The following is a 17,638-nucleotide window of genomic DNA, read 5'->3' as shown; positions in this document are numbered from 1 at the left end:
GCTGCCCTGACATTTTAAGATTTGTAGGCCTTTTTTTAGCCCATTTGTGACCATTTTCTTCAAATTTTGCCTCTTTGAAAGTTGCTTTGCCTCCAAAAATCCTGGCTACACCAGTAGATAAGTACTATTGGGCAGAGGTTAGACTTTCATGTGGTATATGTTGCTGAGAAACAAGTATGCTATAGTGTCTGACCAATTCATCATCATCATCATCATCAGTCGGCTGCGGAGCTTTCTCCAACTATTGCGATCTTGGGCAAGTGAAACAATTTTGTTTGGCTGCAACATCCCTTCAGTATCTCCCAGGAGGTGCTGCACATACTGTAAGTACAGTGTGCGCGGTCGTCCTGGTTTCCTCTTCCCATGTGGTGGAATATAAAGGGCATATTCTTTCACAGGCTCGTCGTGACCAATTATGCTTATTCTAAGGCTTGGTTCAGACTTTTTTAATCGGTGTTGGATACCTTCAACAAGTATTTTGTTACTCAATCTATTTTAAGTCATTTTTATCTTCTAACCAATGTTTGTTTGACTCAGAAACGTGCATTGGTATGTGCCGATGCCAGTTTGAGCCCTACCACAGTCCCAGTTTGTTCTTATGAAATAATTAAACTAAGTTGGAATTCCCCTTGACAAGGAACTAATTGGTTATTGTCTCGGTTTACATATATATGAAAACTTGGGGAGCTGATCAGCCTGGCTGCAATGATTTATTGTGGTACGAATAGGATGTGCGCTTCTTAGCTGCAAGATTAATGGTGAATGTTAATATGGTGTGTCTTGGGCCACAGTCGTCATTGATTCCTGTAAAATGTGCTGAGGCTTGTGGGTTGATGTCTGTGCAGAGTACACTATAATGAATCACTGCACTTTTTAGCTTCATTCCATGAAGCATTTCTCTCGTATTTGATCATCTTCTACTCTTCCCTAAACAAATCATTATAATACCAAATCTAATCACCATGGAATTCACCATATCCCGTCCAGCTCACATTGGGCGCCCCATTCCTTTTTTAAAGGAATTTTTATTTTAATATTGTTGCTCACTTGTAGATACACACAACTAATTTGAGCTTCTTATTCATCAATATTTCCGTTTTCGCAAATGTTTTTTTTATAAAGAAAAGCAACTAAATGGCAATTTTAATGACTAAAACCTTCACTTTAAAAAAAAAAAAAAAAAGGTATTTTTGCTCCTTTACAGGGATCTACTTAATACTTCCAATTTTGCTGAATAAACTTGCATGGCTTATGATTTTTTACTTGAGGATATACTTTGGTGATCGGCAAACAGGTTATTTACATTTCCAATACATATTTCCCTGTGTTTTCTGTCCGGCCAATCATCTGCAACCTAGACAAACAAGTGAAACAATTATACCACTAATCTATGATCAGTGATTGAATGTTTCCTGGTCATATCTGGTCATTGTACTCAATCTTGTACTTCATCACTTCCTTAAATTGCCAAAAATTGGCAAAAATTACATTACAATACTTTGTATACTAAAGTCTGCACAAAAAGAAACTCAGCTGTTATTAATACGCCTATAGCTTCAGAACTAATAACTGTTTAACATAAAAAGGAGGAGGATTTATTTACGCGCATTTTGATACCCCATTTGTTCAATTTGGTTCAATATTAACAACACAGCAGTGTTTAGAAAGAAAAGTACCCAAATTTAAAAGTTGCAGCTATTTGTATTGATTTGAAGTCAGCGCGAAGATAATGGCGGGTTTTACGTGCCACAATGCTTGTGTAATAACCATTGATGGCTGTAAACTGCAACTTTTAAATTTGGGTATTTTTCTATAAAAGCTCTGCTGTGTTGTCAATATTGAACGGCATTGGACAAATGGGGTATCAAAATGCGCGTAAATAACCCATCATTCTCTCTATGTTGAAATATTGTGAAAACAATTATTTGTTCTGAAGCTATTAGGCGTATTTATAACAGCTGAGTTTCTGTTTGTGCAGACTTTACATACATGATTCACATATAATTCAGTAATCACATGGGGTGGGATGGGGGCATAGTATTGGGTTCACACCCCTGGTCATTTCTGGTCACTGTACTCAATCTAATATTCATCATTTCCTTAAATTTGCAAAAATTGATAGTTTTTCCTTAAATTAGCTAAAATTGATAGTTTTTCACACTACTACATTGCAATAGTTTGCACTGATACACTACATGCATGATCCACAAGTCATGCAGTAGTGGTGTCACAAGGGATAGGGTGGGGGCATCCTTGAATCGTGGACATCCTCAGTTGCTGGGTGTCCTCAGTTACTCTGCTATTTTCAGGTGTGCGTCCTCGTTTGCAGGTATTTTCAAACCCACACACCCCCACACACCCCAACTCACACACCCCCACACAAACAATCAAAATAATAAACAAAAGCATCACTTACCAATTGATACACTAAAGCAAGCACGATGAGCAGTATTCCATAGATAGCCCCCATTAGGCACAATAATGACAACAATGTTCTCCGTAACTGATCACAATATTTGGTATATAATTCCTCTAGATCCATATCAATGAACTTCCTGCGTAGATTATTGAGCGACCATCCTCCGTGGTCCGCTGTATCCCCTCGTTCCTCCAAGATATCATCAAGCGAGTCAAAACTAACGTGTTCACCTTGCATTGAGCCCATTGTGTATCCCTCCTCCTTCATTGTGCCCTGATAAAATGCTGTGAAATTCACACACAAGAAATCCTACTGATCCTTATGCTGGCTGATGGCTGACTGATTGGCTGATTAGCTGGCTGACTAGGTGCTCCACACTTTGGCATGGAAATCCACACACAATCAAGAATTGACAGTAATCTGTAAGTTGGCTGACTGGTTAGCTGGCTGTAGCTGGCTGATTGGCTGGCCAGCTGACCAGCTGGCTGATAGTGAGGCTGACAAGCTGGGTATATTTATTTGTGATCTTCCACCAGAATTTGGTTTGGAACAGGTGTTGTAGCGTCAGATGTATTCCGAAATTCAGTCTGGTTTATTTCATGTCATGTCTGTATGAAAAAAACATACATAAAACATAAATTAGTTATTCGTATTTCAAAAAAATAAATCAGAATATTGGATTTAAACTCGGGAGAGCGAGTTGGCGCAGTGGTTGTTCCCTCTCCTTGTACCACTGTGGTCCTGGGTTCAAGCCCTGGCTGTGCGCAAGGACTGTATGTGCACTTGGTTTATCCCGATTCCATGCTCGCTCTTGCAGGTCTTTGGTTTTCTCTGGGATCACCGGTTTCCTCCTGCTTGCACAAAAATTGGTGATTAGTTGTTTGGTTATCAAAGACTTACTTCACCCAATGGAAGTTGGGGAGCTGCACAGAAAATTGGTGAATGTTATAATCTAGGTGTGGATAGGTTTGCGCCAGGTTCGGCTGCAACTGGCCTGTTGATGTGATCTGATTGTGATGATTACCCACGGCAGCAAAATTAATTATAATAATAAATTACAGCACTTTGAATCCTTCAAGATCTGGAAAATGGCACTATATAAATCCGAAATTTATTATTATTATTATTTATTATTAAAACATACATCCAATAATGAATGAATGAATGAATGAATGAATGAACAGATTAAAGAATGAAGGAATGAATAAAAAACAAATGAACAAACGATCAAACTAACGAAAATCAATCAATTATGCAGTCAATCAATCTATCAAATAATCAATCTCTCCTCACAGAGAGGTGAGAATTTCAAATGGGGTTACCCATTCAGCAGGTAACCCCATGCATGTCTTCCATAGGAGCAGTCCTTTATGCAGCCCCACCCAAAAAAGGGAGGTTTTTTATGCTTTTTTGGTCAAACTCAAATTATTTTATCTACCACTACGTATGAATATCCACTCATATATGTTACAATATGGCTTTAAATCTTAGATCACATCTTCAATACTGTTTTATCAAAATTAGTTTTTTTTTTGCAAATGATATCTGAAAGATGTGGCTTTCACATTATGTAAACACTGAACTACTGTAAAAGTCAATATTTCCGCGAGAAGATATTTTCGCGATTTTGAAGATTTTGTCAATTGCGCGAGAATTAAATTTTGCGGTTTTGATATTGATACAATAGAAACCTAATGCAAAAGGTTATTTTCGTGAGTTTTTATTTTCGCGATTTTATGTCCACTCGCGAAATTCGCGAAAATAAAAACCTCGCGAAAATTTCTACTTTTACAGTATGAGTCTATTAGTGGAAAAAGAACTATGATTCTATTAGTGGAAACACTTATAATATCACAACATTTTTATGGGACACCCTGTATATGTCTATTTAGGTCTCCAATTAATTAATGTTCTTGAAAGCTAATATTTTAATCAGTTCTGGCTTTCTGTATACCATATAAAAACATCAATATACATATGCGGAAACATGCTTTATGTGTTGTTCATCGTCATTGGGCAGGAAAACCTCCTATGTGTCATTGGCCCCTGAACATGCTTAAATCAAAACCTCCTATGTAACCTATTGACAATTTTGATTTAAACATGTTCAGGGGCCAAAAGCACATAGGTTTTTCCTGCCCAACGACGCATATGAATTATTAAAATCATAATTACAAAGTGCTGTAGTCCAGTAAGTAGTTATTTTGCCTGGAGTGTTTTATTTGCAACTTTGTGCTATAAGATGAGACCTATAAGAAATCAAATCCTAATGGTTTCTTGTTGGAGCATAAAGCTTAAAAGCGTTGTAAGAAAGATGTCAAGTGTGAGTTTTGATTGGGGGTCAAAACCTGTTTAATCTAGTTTGTTTCAAATCACATCATCTCAAAACTATAATTATACATCATACAATGAGATATTTACATTGCAATCCATACACCTCTATGCAGGCCCATACGCATAGAGGTGTTTTTTTGGGGGTGCTGATTTTGAAAAAGTGGGGAGCAATTTTGTGAAAAGTGGACTTTCTTCCCAAAATTTGGACACTACAATATCTGCTGAAGATGGAAGTCGAACTAGTGAAAACATCATGTGTATGCATTCGACCATTTCAATAATAAATTTCGTGAAAAAACTTCGGAACACATCATTTGATCAAAAATCGCAGGTTTTCAGCATGAAAAGGCATAATTTTTACAGGGTATATTAATTCATTATGTACCTTACAATCATGTAAATATCAGAATTTTGACAAAACTTAGGATGTTCTCCTTAGCAAATGTTACAATATGGCTTTAAATATGGTTGCAGGATAAATTTTGCAATTTTCTGTTGCAATGTCCCCCACTATTACAGTTTGGCGAGGAGGAAGGAGCAAGTAAGATGATGAGAAAGTAAACAATAGAGATAGCAAGTGAGAAAGAAAGAGAGGACAGAAAGAGAAAGATAATGCACTTTTCCAGATAAAATCCATACACCCCTACGGAAGACATGACCTTAATCTTCCACACAGCAAATAGGGGCTGAGACTAGTCTCAGATAGGGGTTACCTGAATGGATAGCTCCATTTAAATTCAACACCACTTGTGTGGGAGATTAAGGTCATGTTTTTCATAGGGTTGTATGTATTTCAACTTGAATAGCCCAATTCATTCTGTCTCAAAGTGATCAGGTGTACAAGACATCTGCTTTTAACGAATCATTTGACAAGACTCAGAAAAGCTCTTAGAAAAACAAAGGCTATCCCAGCAAACACAAAACGTTTTCGACATCATTCGCAAAAGGTTATAAAAGGTTGTCAGAAAACGTTTAAATGTCGGGTTATATATGGTATATTAAGGGTATAAAAAGTTTTCATGACATTAAAAAACATTTTTTGATAATCTAATGCTCAGCAAACAAAAATGTTTTACAGAAAACGTTTAAATGTCGGGTTATATAAAGGGTATAAAAACGTTTTAAAAACATTCCAAAAACATTCTTGAAAACTTGATACAAAACATTCTAAACAGAATGTTATTTTGGTGTTGAAAAAATATTTTTGGAAAAATGTTTGCCCAAAATATTTTCAATAATGTTTTAAAAACGTTTTCATGACCTTTATATAACCCGACATTTAAATGTTATTAAAAGGTTTTGAAAAAAACATTTTAAGAACATTTATGTTTTTGCTGGGTTCAAATATTTTAACATAATGTTATTTAAGTATTGACACAATATTTGGCAAAAATGTTTGCAAAATAGTTTACAATAACATTTTTTGAAAACATTTAAAAATATTGTGGTAGTGTGTTTTCATACAAAACGTTTTAAAACGTTATCATGACCTTTATATAACCCGATATTTTAATGTTATTAAAACGTTTTTACCTAGACCAAAAGCCAAAATATAACTTATTTAAAACGTTTTAAAACGTTTTTGTGTTTGCTGGGATTATAGTCTCACTTGATTTGCACTTGTGCACCAGTGTGGGTGTACATTCTTGGTAATATATTGTTATATATTTGAAAGGCAAGCATGTTGACTAGCTGTAGCTGAGTATAGTAAATAGTATAGCTGTGGGTCTTACTAGGCCTATCATTCAGCTTGTTTCTACTGAGCAAATGGTTAACAGGTATTCTGGGGTAATGTGGGCGATATGAGGAATATGCGGTAACAGCCTCAGTAGAAACAGATCAGGTGAAGAGTGATTCAGGGTGATGTGACTAAACCTCATTGTCAACCACCTTTTGAGGTGGTTACTAGTGGGTAATATGCAGTTACGTGCTAAGTAGAAACAGTAAGGGTGACGATTTAGTGGGTGACAATCTGCGTGTTTATACTGAGCACTCTGTATTTTTACCCGGTATTACCCGGTATTACCTGGTAACCCACAATCTGATTCAGGCAACAACCAGCACGTTTCTACTGATGCTTAAAATAAGGTATGTGGTGTGTACCGGAAGTACTGAAACTGTTTTCCTGACCTCCAAGCTGCTTTTAAGGTCACGATGTGATACATAAAATGTACGCAAAAGAAGTTCAACACCCAGCAACCATTAACCGTTGTGTTTCCATGTTTCCAGAAATACCGGGTGTCACACCACATGATCTACCTCATGAGTTGGATCACAGTTGCAGGGTGTCCACACCGCATCACCGATCTGTTTCCACTGAGCACATTAACCGGTAACACTCTAAACTAAACCGCATTACCCGCCAACCGTTCCCCAGTAGAAACACACAGAATAAAGCACCCCTCTCCATTAAATATGTGGGTAGTGAATCATTACCCTGCATTTTCTGTGCATCAGAAAGGACCAGTTGGTGTGGAGAGGAAGATAAATGTAGGGTAATTGTAATTTAAGGCGCCCACTATAAACATGCTCATTATCAGGTCTTAAGAGTTATAGTTTTTAGTTTTAGTGATCCATAAGCGTTTAAGCAAGGAAGAAAGAAAGCAAGAATCTACAAATCCCCATCAAACTCCAGTGAAATGACACAATGATGTAGACTACCTGTACAAGACAATATGTCTTGTGAGTGGGACATTCTGCAAAGCCAGTAGTATGTCCTTTGAATGTGCCACAACATGCACATTCATAAGGGACATACTACTGGCTTGTACAGGTATGCATCAAACAAAGAATATCAATCAGCAGCAGCCAGGTCTTGAAACTACCAACTTGCGACTTTACGCTCATTTTGTGGAGAAGGTTACATGACGTTGCGCCAACTTAGCAGATTGATCCGTACCATGACTGTACTTTATACTTTTACCCACAGGGCTATTGCAGGCACTGGGCTATTCCATTCATAATCCACACTACCCCTGTAGAAGATTTAGCCAATGTCTTCCACAGAGGGAGTTTCAAGTAGAATATACAGTTGAGTAAATTCTATTTGAAATACTCACTCCAGTTATAGAAGATATAAGTAAAGCCATAATACAGGGGAAGTATGGGTTGCAAAATGATTAACTCTGACCAATTACATTTGAAAAACATACTCCCCCTATGGGAGATATTTCCAAAATCTTCCATAGGGGTAGTGTGTACTTCAAATGGAATTGCCTATTCGAGTTGCTAGCATTAATCAGTTATACTTGTCTGAGATGTTAACATTTTAATGTTCTAAAGACATTTAAAAGTTTAAAGAACTCACATAAAGTGATGAATTGCTACACTTTGAACCATTAATGCCATGCTGAACACACATGCCTAACATTTAAGTCACTTCGTCATGTTTTTATCAATTGTGGTACTGCTTCACTATACAGCTGATTACATGTATATCAAAGTATCTAAATATAGAATGTTTAAGTTGTGATATAGATATCGAAACAATGCAAAAACTGTGTGACTATTACACTTTTAAGGTAAATTTGTAATAGTGCACCATTCTTATTGCATCGTTTCACAAAATTGTCTTAAAAGCATGTTTCAAAAGAAACTTGTAATGAAAGCATTTTTAAGACAATCCATTTTGTCATTTTAGGAAAGAAAACTAGCTGTGTAACCCGGGTGTGTAGCTCAATGTGGCATATTCAGCAATTCAGGATGTTAGATTTGTTCCTGTTGTGGATAAAGTGCACAGTTTATTTGCCTATATACCGGTACTTGTGTTTGAACAAATTGCGACATTTTTGTATAAAGGTAAATGTACAATACCTGACTAAGTTTTAATAAAATAAGATTAGAATATTCCAGTTGAAAACCCCCTATATGGAAGACATAACCTTAATCTTCCACTCAGGGAGTGTGAATTTCAAATGGGGTTACCTGAATGAGTGACTCCATTTGACATCTACACTCCCTATGTGGGAGATTAAGGTCATGTCTTTCATAGGGGGTGTACAGATTTTGACTGGAATAGTCCTTTATGAATTAGTTCAAGATAAGGAGAGGGACAATTTTACTCTGTTAAGGTTATTCGGTTAAGTTCTGGCAAGTTGCTTACATGCTTATACCAGTAGCAGATCTCGGGTGCATACCTCCGTAGATTATATAAAAAAGGAAAAGGAAAAAATGCTGTGAACAGGGAGACCAGAAACTGAAAGGAAATCACAAAAGGACAAACTTTGCTAAGCCTCCTAGGATTTTACTGTGCAAAAATCGAAAGGCTCTAGAAATGAGTATCTTTTTTGTACATTAATGCCTATACAAATTGCACACAATATACATGTGTTTTGTACACTAAGCTGGACAAATACTCATGTCTCCCCTGTTGTATACTGTCAAGACATGTCTAGAGTATTTATTGTCAAGCATTGACAAGATAGAAGCTCAACACCTCAACCTATATTGACACATGTCACTATGAAGAATAGTCTAGTCTCACACCCACAGTCTGCATGTCTCGGACCATTCATAGCGGAAATGTTATAATCATTTACTGACAACTAGGCCTGACAACCAGGCCTCAAAGAATATTTCTACAAAAGCTATTTGGTTCATTTTCTTCTTTTCTTCAGAAATATTGATTCCATCTATGGAGTGTTGCTCATTTTACTAAGGCTATTTTAGACAAAAAACAGGGGTGAATTGCCCCGTTGCCTCTATATACTGAGCCCTGCTGACAACTGTCTGTACTATTGACCGTAAAATGTTCTATAATTGAATGGTCAGGACCTTCTTGATGATCAACTTTGCCAATTACTTCAGACTGCCTCAAGAAAGATTATTAGACCAGAGAAGATGAGAATCTCCTCTGATTAGACTAAGTGGTTATTATCCTGGTAAAATATCTTAATGGTGTTAGACCATGCGATGAAGAGATGAAATGGCATTAGCCCATATGGAAATAAACCTTTTTAGAGGGAATTGAGGTCTCTGGTCCCTCAAACTTTGTCCAACCCATAATATGAAGGTTCACAGCCTGCTTTGTCGTAAGTTTGCTACGTTGAATATGAAATAATGTTTGCTATGTCCTAAATCTAAACTTAGCCTTAACTCTACTAACCCTAACCCTAACCCTAGCAAACTATATTTTATATTTTAACATAATGAACCTTATTCGACATAACACACCTTATTTCATATTTGACATAGCAAACCTCATTTCATATTCGACATAGCAAACCTCATTTTATATTCGACATAGCAAACCTCATTTCATCTTCGACATAGCAAACTTCATTTCATATTCAATATAGCAAACCTCATTTTATATTCGTCATTGCAAACCTCATTTCATATTCAACATAGCACACCTCATTTCAAATTCGACATAACAAACCTAATTTCATATTCGACATAGCAAACCTCATTTCATATTCGACATTGCAAACCTTATTTCATATTTGACATAGCAAACCTAATTTCATATTTGAAATAGCAAACCTCATTTCATATTCGACATAGCAAACCTCATTTCATATTCGACATAGCAAACCTCATTTTATATTCGACATAGCAAACCTCATTTCATCTTCGACATAGCAAACTTCATTTCATATTCAATATAGCAAACCTCATTTTATATTCGTCATTGCAAACCTCATTTCATATTCAACATAGCACACCTCATTTCAAATTCGACATAACAAACCTAATTTCATATTCGACATAGCAAACCTCATTTCATATTCAACATAGCACACCTCATTTCAAATTCGACATAACAAAACTCATTTCATATTCTACAGAGCAAACCTCATTTCATATTCGACATTGCAACCCTTATTTCATATTTGACATTGCAACCCTTATTTCATATTTGACATAGCAAACCTCATTTCATATTCGACATAGCAAACCTCATTTCATATTTGAAACAGCAAACCTCATTTGATATTAGACATAGCAAACCTCATTTGATATTAGACATAGCAAACCTCATTTGATATTAGACAAAGCAAACCTCATTTCATATTAGACACAGCAAACCTTATTTTTGACATAATGACCATTTGACATAGTGGACGGATACTGATATGAACCCTCATTCCCAGCAAACCTCATTTCATATTTGAAACAGCAAACCTCATTTCATATTCGACATAGCAAACCTCATTTCATATTTGACATAGCAAACCTCATTTCATATTCGACATAGCAAACCTCATTTCATATTTGAAACAGCAAACCTCATTTCATATTCGACATAGCAAACCTCATTTCATATTTGACATAGCAAACCTCATTTGATATTAGACATAGCAAACCTCATTTGATATTAGACATAGCAAACCTCATTTGATATTAGACAAAGCAAACCTCATTTCATATTAGACATAGCAAACCTTATTTTTGACATAATGACCATTTGACATAGTGGATGGATACTGATATGAACCCTCATTCCCAGAACCAAGTTTTCCCCCTCCCAAAAAAAAGTTCCGATGCCACAATCCCGCACATCTTGACAATTATATTTTTTTATTAACGTGTCTTTTGTTACTTTTATTTGTTTGTGTAGATCTATTTAGTTTCTTTGAGTTATTAGAGAATGTCTGTGAGTGACCTGCATTTACAGAAAGAATTGACAGGCCAAAATCAAAATGTCATGACCGGTGACAGACTTATAGATACCAATGTTTACACCATCAATCTAATATATTTGTCAATAGCAATAACCATTTAAGCAGTGTTCAAATGCCATAATTCAATTATTTGTCAATAGCTATGACTATATTACGCCAGCAAAAATGTCATAATTCAATTCTAGCAATCAAAGCCAACCAGGTCATGAGGTAAAAGTTGTAATTCAAACTGACTGCTCATCCTCTTCTTATTCAAGAGGATGACCCTTCAGATTCAGAGCATCAGATGCTTTTGTAGATACTGGTCTTGGCTGATTGTGTGTACACCCCAGCAAACACAAAATGTTTTGCAGATAATATAACATTAGAAAATATTTTTGAAAACTTAATGCAAAACATTCCAACAAAATGTTTATTTAGTGTTGACAAAATATTTTGCCAAAATGTTAGCCAAAAATAAAAATTTCAATTACATTTTGACAACATTTTTGAAATGTTGCTGCAGTGTTTTTTCATATAAAACATTTTATAAATGTTTCATGACTTTTATATAACCTAATATTTAAATGTTTTAAAATGTTTTGACTAATACCAAATCCAGTTTATAACACATTTATCATGTTTTTAAAACATTTTTGTGTTTGCTGGGCACATTACTACCCGGGCATTACTATCAGTCTGGTCTGCAACAAAAATATGTTCCTGCTTGAAATTGACCGGTAAACATCACTGGAATAATTATGCATTTGGAGAACTTGTTTGACACTGTAACTGGTCAAAAAGCATTGCAATTTATAGCTAAGGAATCAAAAAATGATGTTATATGTTACCCTAAAACCTAACATTAACACTTAAAGGAATAATCAAAGATCTGTCAATATCTGATGCACTATTCCCCACATGTAACATTTAGAATATTTTCTAATGAGGACACGGTGGCTCAGTGGTTACAGCCTTGGACTCATAATCTTAGAGCTTGCTCGACGTGCATGGGTTCGAGTCCCCGTCCCACCACTGTGTTGCGCCCTTGGGCAAGACACTTTGCCTCACCCCACCCAGGTGCAATGGGAAGCTGTTAGGGGTAGTCACAGTCATTGTATTGAAGAACCCTACACCATTTGTAGGTTGCAAACATGGTTCTGACATATTTTAATGACAGCGGAATAAATGTAAAGCCCTTTGAGGCTGTTTACAGCATAAAGCGCTAAATAAATATCTACATTTTTTTGTAACTGCCCCCTAGACACTACATTTTTATGTCAAGAGAGACAAATCTTAATTCCATGCAAATCCAATAGGGGACGCAATCTCAAAAACTTATTAACCTTGTAGTTTTCTTCATATTTTGTAGACATTTCTGAAAAGAACATGGTTTAAGGGTATAGGCCTATTTATCAATAATTTTGAAGAAACATTTACAGATTTTTTGTCCTCAGTCGATGCATGTCTGAAAGTCCCTTTAACAGCCTTACATTAAGCTTAACATCATTCAGTCAGTAGCATTAGTCTTGGTAGTTTTTTTTCTCTACGAACAACATACCTCACATACATTAGCAACCAACTATTAGCAAGAGTCGGAGCATAAACATTCTGTCACAGCTACACAAAAATCAGAGAACTATTTTACCATTTACACCAGCACATCCAGAGGTCATCTGTGAGTTTGTATAAACCAGGATGCAAACCAATTCAGGATGTAAAGGTTAAATACCACTAATAGGCCTGGGCGATACATTGAAATACGACGAGTAACTATTTGTTTTCATGGCATTCGAAAAGACTGCATTAAAATCGCTGAAATTGATCAAGTTATATAGCCAAAAAAGTAGTTTTTAGAGTTTCATGCTTCAAAACGGTACATTTTCTCTTATTATATGTTATTTTTGTTGTAATAGTACCAAGATTCATACGCACGGCTTCGGTTTTTAGTAAATATTCGCCCAATCATATTGTAACTGTCAGCTTCGAGGGCGCACTGTCATTTTAAGTGTTTCTGTTTACGGTTCAGTGCATTAAAACAAGAAAAGTCTCAGGTCTACCTATGTTGAATTTTTGATCATTTGGCATCTAAATCATATAGTATATATTAGTGGCATTGAACTGTGAGAGTTCTGTATATGAGAAAATTCCACCCGAAATTAGGCATTTTCCCATTGAAACATGTGTAATACATAATTAGTGGTATTTAACCCACACAGTAGTCCGACATACAAACGCAAGCCACAAACAAATTCCAATCACAACAAAAATTTGTTATGATGATGGAACAAATGCCTGTCAAAACCACATTAATTTGCAGTCAATTATACCTAGAAAAGCAAGGTAAGTATATATACAAATCCCTACAAATATGACAAGCCAGATACATACCTTGGAGCTATATAAAATGAGCGATTCCATTTAAAATCCACACTACCCCTGTGGAAGATTTTTGGAAATATCTTCCTCAGGGGGAGTATGAATTTCAAATGGAATTAAAATATTAGCAGCTCCATTTGAAACTTGCTCTTCCTCAGTGGAAGATTCAGGTTGAATCTTTCTCAGAGGGTGTATGAAATTCAAATGGAGCTGCCTGATGTGTTCTTTCAATTTGAAATTCATACTCCCCCTGTGGCAGATATTTCCAAAATCTTCCACAGAGGTGGTGTAGATTTTAAATGGAACAGCCCAATATCAACAAAGGCCCAACTCACATTTCCTCCATCCTAGCATGACAGTTCAGATAATTCACCTCACTGGTACCCAGCACTGGTACACAGAATATCAACAGAAATCATATTTCCTCACAGTCCTACACTGACAGTTCAGATACTCATCTTAGTGGTATATAAAATATCAACAAAACTCACGTTTCATCCTCAATCACACGTGCCATGCACAAAGCCTGTCAATTGAATCAGGAACCACGTAGGAAGTTGTTGAACTAGTACCCAGTAGTACGTTCACACTACCGGATACCACCCCACTGAGTTACACACACACTAGCATAGACTGTATGATCAACCAATCCAGTCTGGAGATGAGCTGTGTTGCCAACTCAGTCTTAGTGATAAGGTATGGTAAATCGGTATTCAAAGCCATGACAAAGTGATTTTAAGCAGCCCAATTATAAGGTATTCTTATTAGCATCATCAAATTTTGATGATTTTACATAAAAGCTTATATTTTTACTAACACTAGTAGCTACGAAAACACTCAATTGGGTTGAATTGAAGAAACCCTATTGATTACATTTACTGCTGGATCCAGAGAGAGACACAGGATTAATTGTTAGGATTAAAGAAATAATATCCTCTTTTGCCAAACATATAGCCCAATCCTAATTCGTTATTTGGAACTAACCGGCAATAATGACACAGTTTTATATTTGAGATTTTATTTGTTAAAAGGATCATAATATGCAATTTCGCACATTTTTTTTTTTCAATTGCCATCACAAAATTCAAAGACTTGACACAAGTTTAAGCATTCAGATCTCTTTAGCACAGGCTAAGAAAATACTCTAAATCTTACTATTTTATGTTAATTTTACGTAATTGGCATACAGCATACAAAAAATACCCTAAAAAGCCATGTTTTGGCTCTTAATATATCTAAACAATTGCCAAATATTAAAATTGGGCAAAAACAGGATAATATTTTTTACTCTCAAAAATCAGTCCTGATGGTATTTTTCTGGAATTGGGATCAGAAAACTATTGCAGCACAGCTTTGACTCTTGAAAAGTAGTACTCCTCTCAAAACCGCCACCCATTATAATTTATCTTCCCGAGGTGAGCAGCAGCAGACAATCATAAATTAGCCCAATTGGGAGACAAAACTGTGCACTGGCAATACTGTTGATGAGTCTTTAACAAGCCAATGTGGAAACTAGTGCACAGACCCTGTCTTCATCCTATGACTCCAGCAAAAGCTATTTATAGTTTCCGACATACCATATTGACACCCTAGCTTTGATTATTTAACTTAGAAACTCGCCGGGGAAAACTCCCATGGAATTAATTGGCATCTTTATTATGGCTTCTACGGTATTTAGATACCACGGCTAGGTATCGGGTGTAACAGATATGCATGTCAGTTGTTGCAATTGATATTTCAAAGTTTTTGTTGATGAGATAAATAGCAGTGACTGTTATTAACTTAATGTGCCCAGATGTAGAACTAAGATGATAGATTAGCAAACTGTTACAGATTAACAAATTAACCTTTCCGGTTCATTTAGTATGAAGTACTTGTCTCAGCAGCAACACCTTTGCCGAAGCCGCAGCAAGCGGAGCAGCTGGGAAGGCTGTGGTCGCCCTACGTTTTCAGAAATTTGTTTTTCTTTATATCTTTATTTCAATTTGTGCATATATTTGTACTTTGGCCACCCCACATTTGTGATGACCACCCCACATTTTTCATCCTTGCTACCATGTGGTGTGCGGCACAAATTTACAAAATCCAGGAATATTCCTATATATGTCGGTGTAGGGGTTTTACCAAAACTTCGCCCTGACGAACGAACTCTTGGCCTATTTGAGACAGATCGATCCCTACTTTGCAGAATGTAACCTGGGATTCGTTGAACATACGCATCAAACACAGCTTTCACATACAAACCAATTCTTTAATATCTCTTTAATACTCGTTGATTATTCACAATACTGTACGATATCTATTTAGTCTGATTTTAGTGATTTTGTGCATTCAGTGGTAGAACAAATTGTAATTACCACGGGTTAATATCCGCCATTTTGTCTGTCTGATTGTTTACACGACTTCTGCATGCAAGTCCAGAGAAAAGCTAAATTTAGATCGCATGAATGAATTAAGGGCGCACCTCACATAAATGCTTAAAAGCCTAAATTGGCACCAACATTCCGGCCCCTAATTGAACGCTGCGCTTTCAATTACTCCTAAATTGACTGACAACAATTGAGTGCCCAATTTAGAAACGGACACCTTGTAAATTCACTCCAAAATATCAAACCATGTGAAACGAAGTGACCAAAACTAAAATGTGATCTGGCGGATTGCTAAATATAACTCAAACATATTTGACAACACTTCATGTAAATAGCAAACGTCTGAATGCAGGTGAATGCTCAATAAAGAAACTTATCATGAAGATTAACTCTGCAATGTGTCAAGTTGTCCTTCTTTCATAGACTGTTCTGGTTCTTTAGACCAGTGAGTAGCATTGCAACCTTGAAAGCTGCATTGTAAGCAGTTATACTATATAGTGTCCTTTCACAGTTCATATGATGATGTCAAAATCATCCAACTCAATATAACATGGTCCTTTGAGCAGGTTTAAATCTAAAACTGAACAATTGAAAAATACCTTAAGGCTAAATATAGCCAAACCTCAAAAGCACAATATTATGTGCAAATTATTGACTTTACTTATTCGTAAACAAAGCACTTCATCATGTGATCTGGTAAATACTCAAAAACAATGACCAAAACAAGAACAGTGCAAAATGCACTGAGCAATTTGGGATGAAACAATTGGCAGGGCGAACAAGAGCCCAGCATACCAAGTCACATGGAGAAGCTGTATGTAAACATACATGTAAATTAAACTTTACTCAAGCCTCAAGTGCACATGGGAAATGTTATAAAGCCTCAAGTGCACATTGGAAATGTTATAAAACCTTAAGTGGCACTTCTAATCTAATGAGGCAATAACAAGCATTATCAACATGATCCGTTAATTATAATCATGTTAATCCTAAAAATGATGAATAAAAATGATCTAGTTCAAAGACCGGAGTAAACCAGAATATGAAGCTAGATTTCTAAAATCCTGATTGATTGCTCTGATAAAGATACTCCATGGTGTGATTCAGTAAACTTTCCACAGAAAATGAATGAAACATTTCACAAACAAAAACAGTGCAAAATTGCACAGATGTTTGACAATTAATTTTGCCTGAAATGAAACCCAAATGTTTACTATATCACACTGTGAAGCTCAATTTAAACCAAAAAGGTTTAGTTTAGTTGAACTCTGATAGAATTGTCCAAAATTGGACTAATTTAAACTCAACAATTTCTCAATCATAAATGTCAGTAGGCTGAAATTTAAAGCTGTCTTTATACAACTTGTTTTCAGATTTCTAATGTCCATCCAAATGTTCAATACATGTAAACAGTTCAATCTGTTGACTGGAGCACTGCGTGATATTTAACTACGCGTGCTGACAGGTGATGTGTGGCAATTTTGAAAGTAGCAGGCTCAATCCAATGAGCCATAAAAACCAAATTTCACATG

General features: G+C 36.0%; 1 long non-coding RNA gene across 3 annotated transcripts in view; it reads right to left on the bottom strand.

Annotated features, from left to right (window-relative positions):
* Positions 1-2,692: 2,692 nt before the first annotated feature.
* Positions 2,693-17,638, bottom strand: part of LOC140136297 (uncharacterized) — a 272,880-nt gene continuing 257,934 nt past the window's right edge. For all 3 annotated transcript variants that reach the window (XR_011856643.1, XR_011856642.1, XR_011856644.1), the window contains exon 3: positions 2,693-3,027. This is a non-coding gene — a long non-coding RNA (uncharacterized lncRNA). The remainder of the gene's footprint in view (positions 3,028-17,638) is intronic.

The sequence above is a fragment of the Amphiura filiformis genome, chromosome 16, assembly GCF_039555335.1.
Source record: "Amphiura filiformis chromosome 16, Afil_fr2py, whole genome shotgun sequence".
Classification (NCBI taxonomy): domain Eukaryota; kingdom Metazoa; phylum Echinodermata; class Ophiuroidea; order Amphilepidida; family Amphiuridae; genus Amphiura; species Amphiura filiformis.
This window is presented reverse-complemented; position numbering and strand designations above follow the sequence as displayed.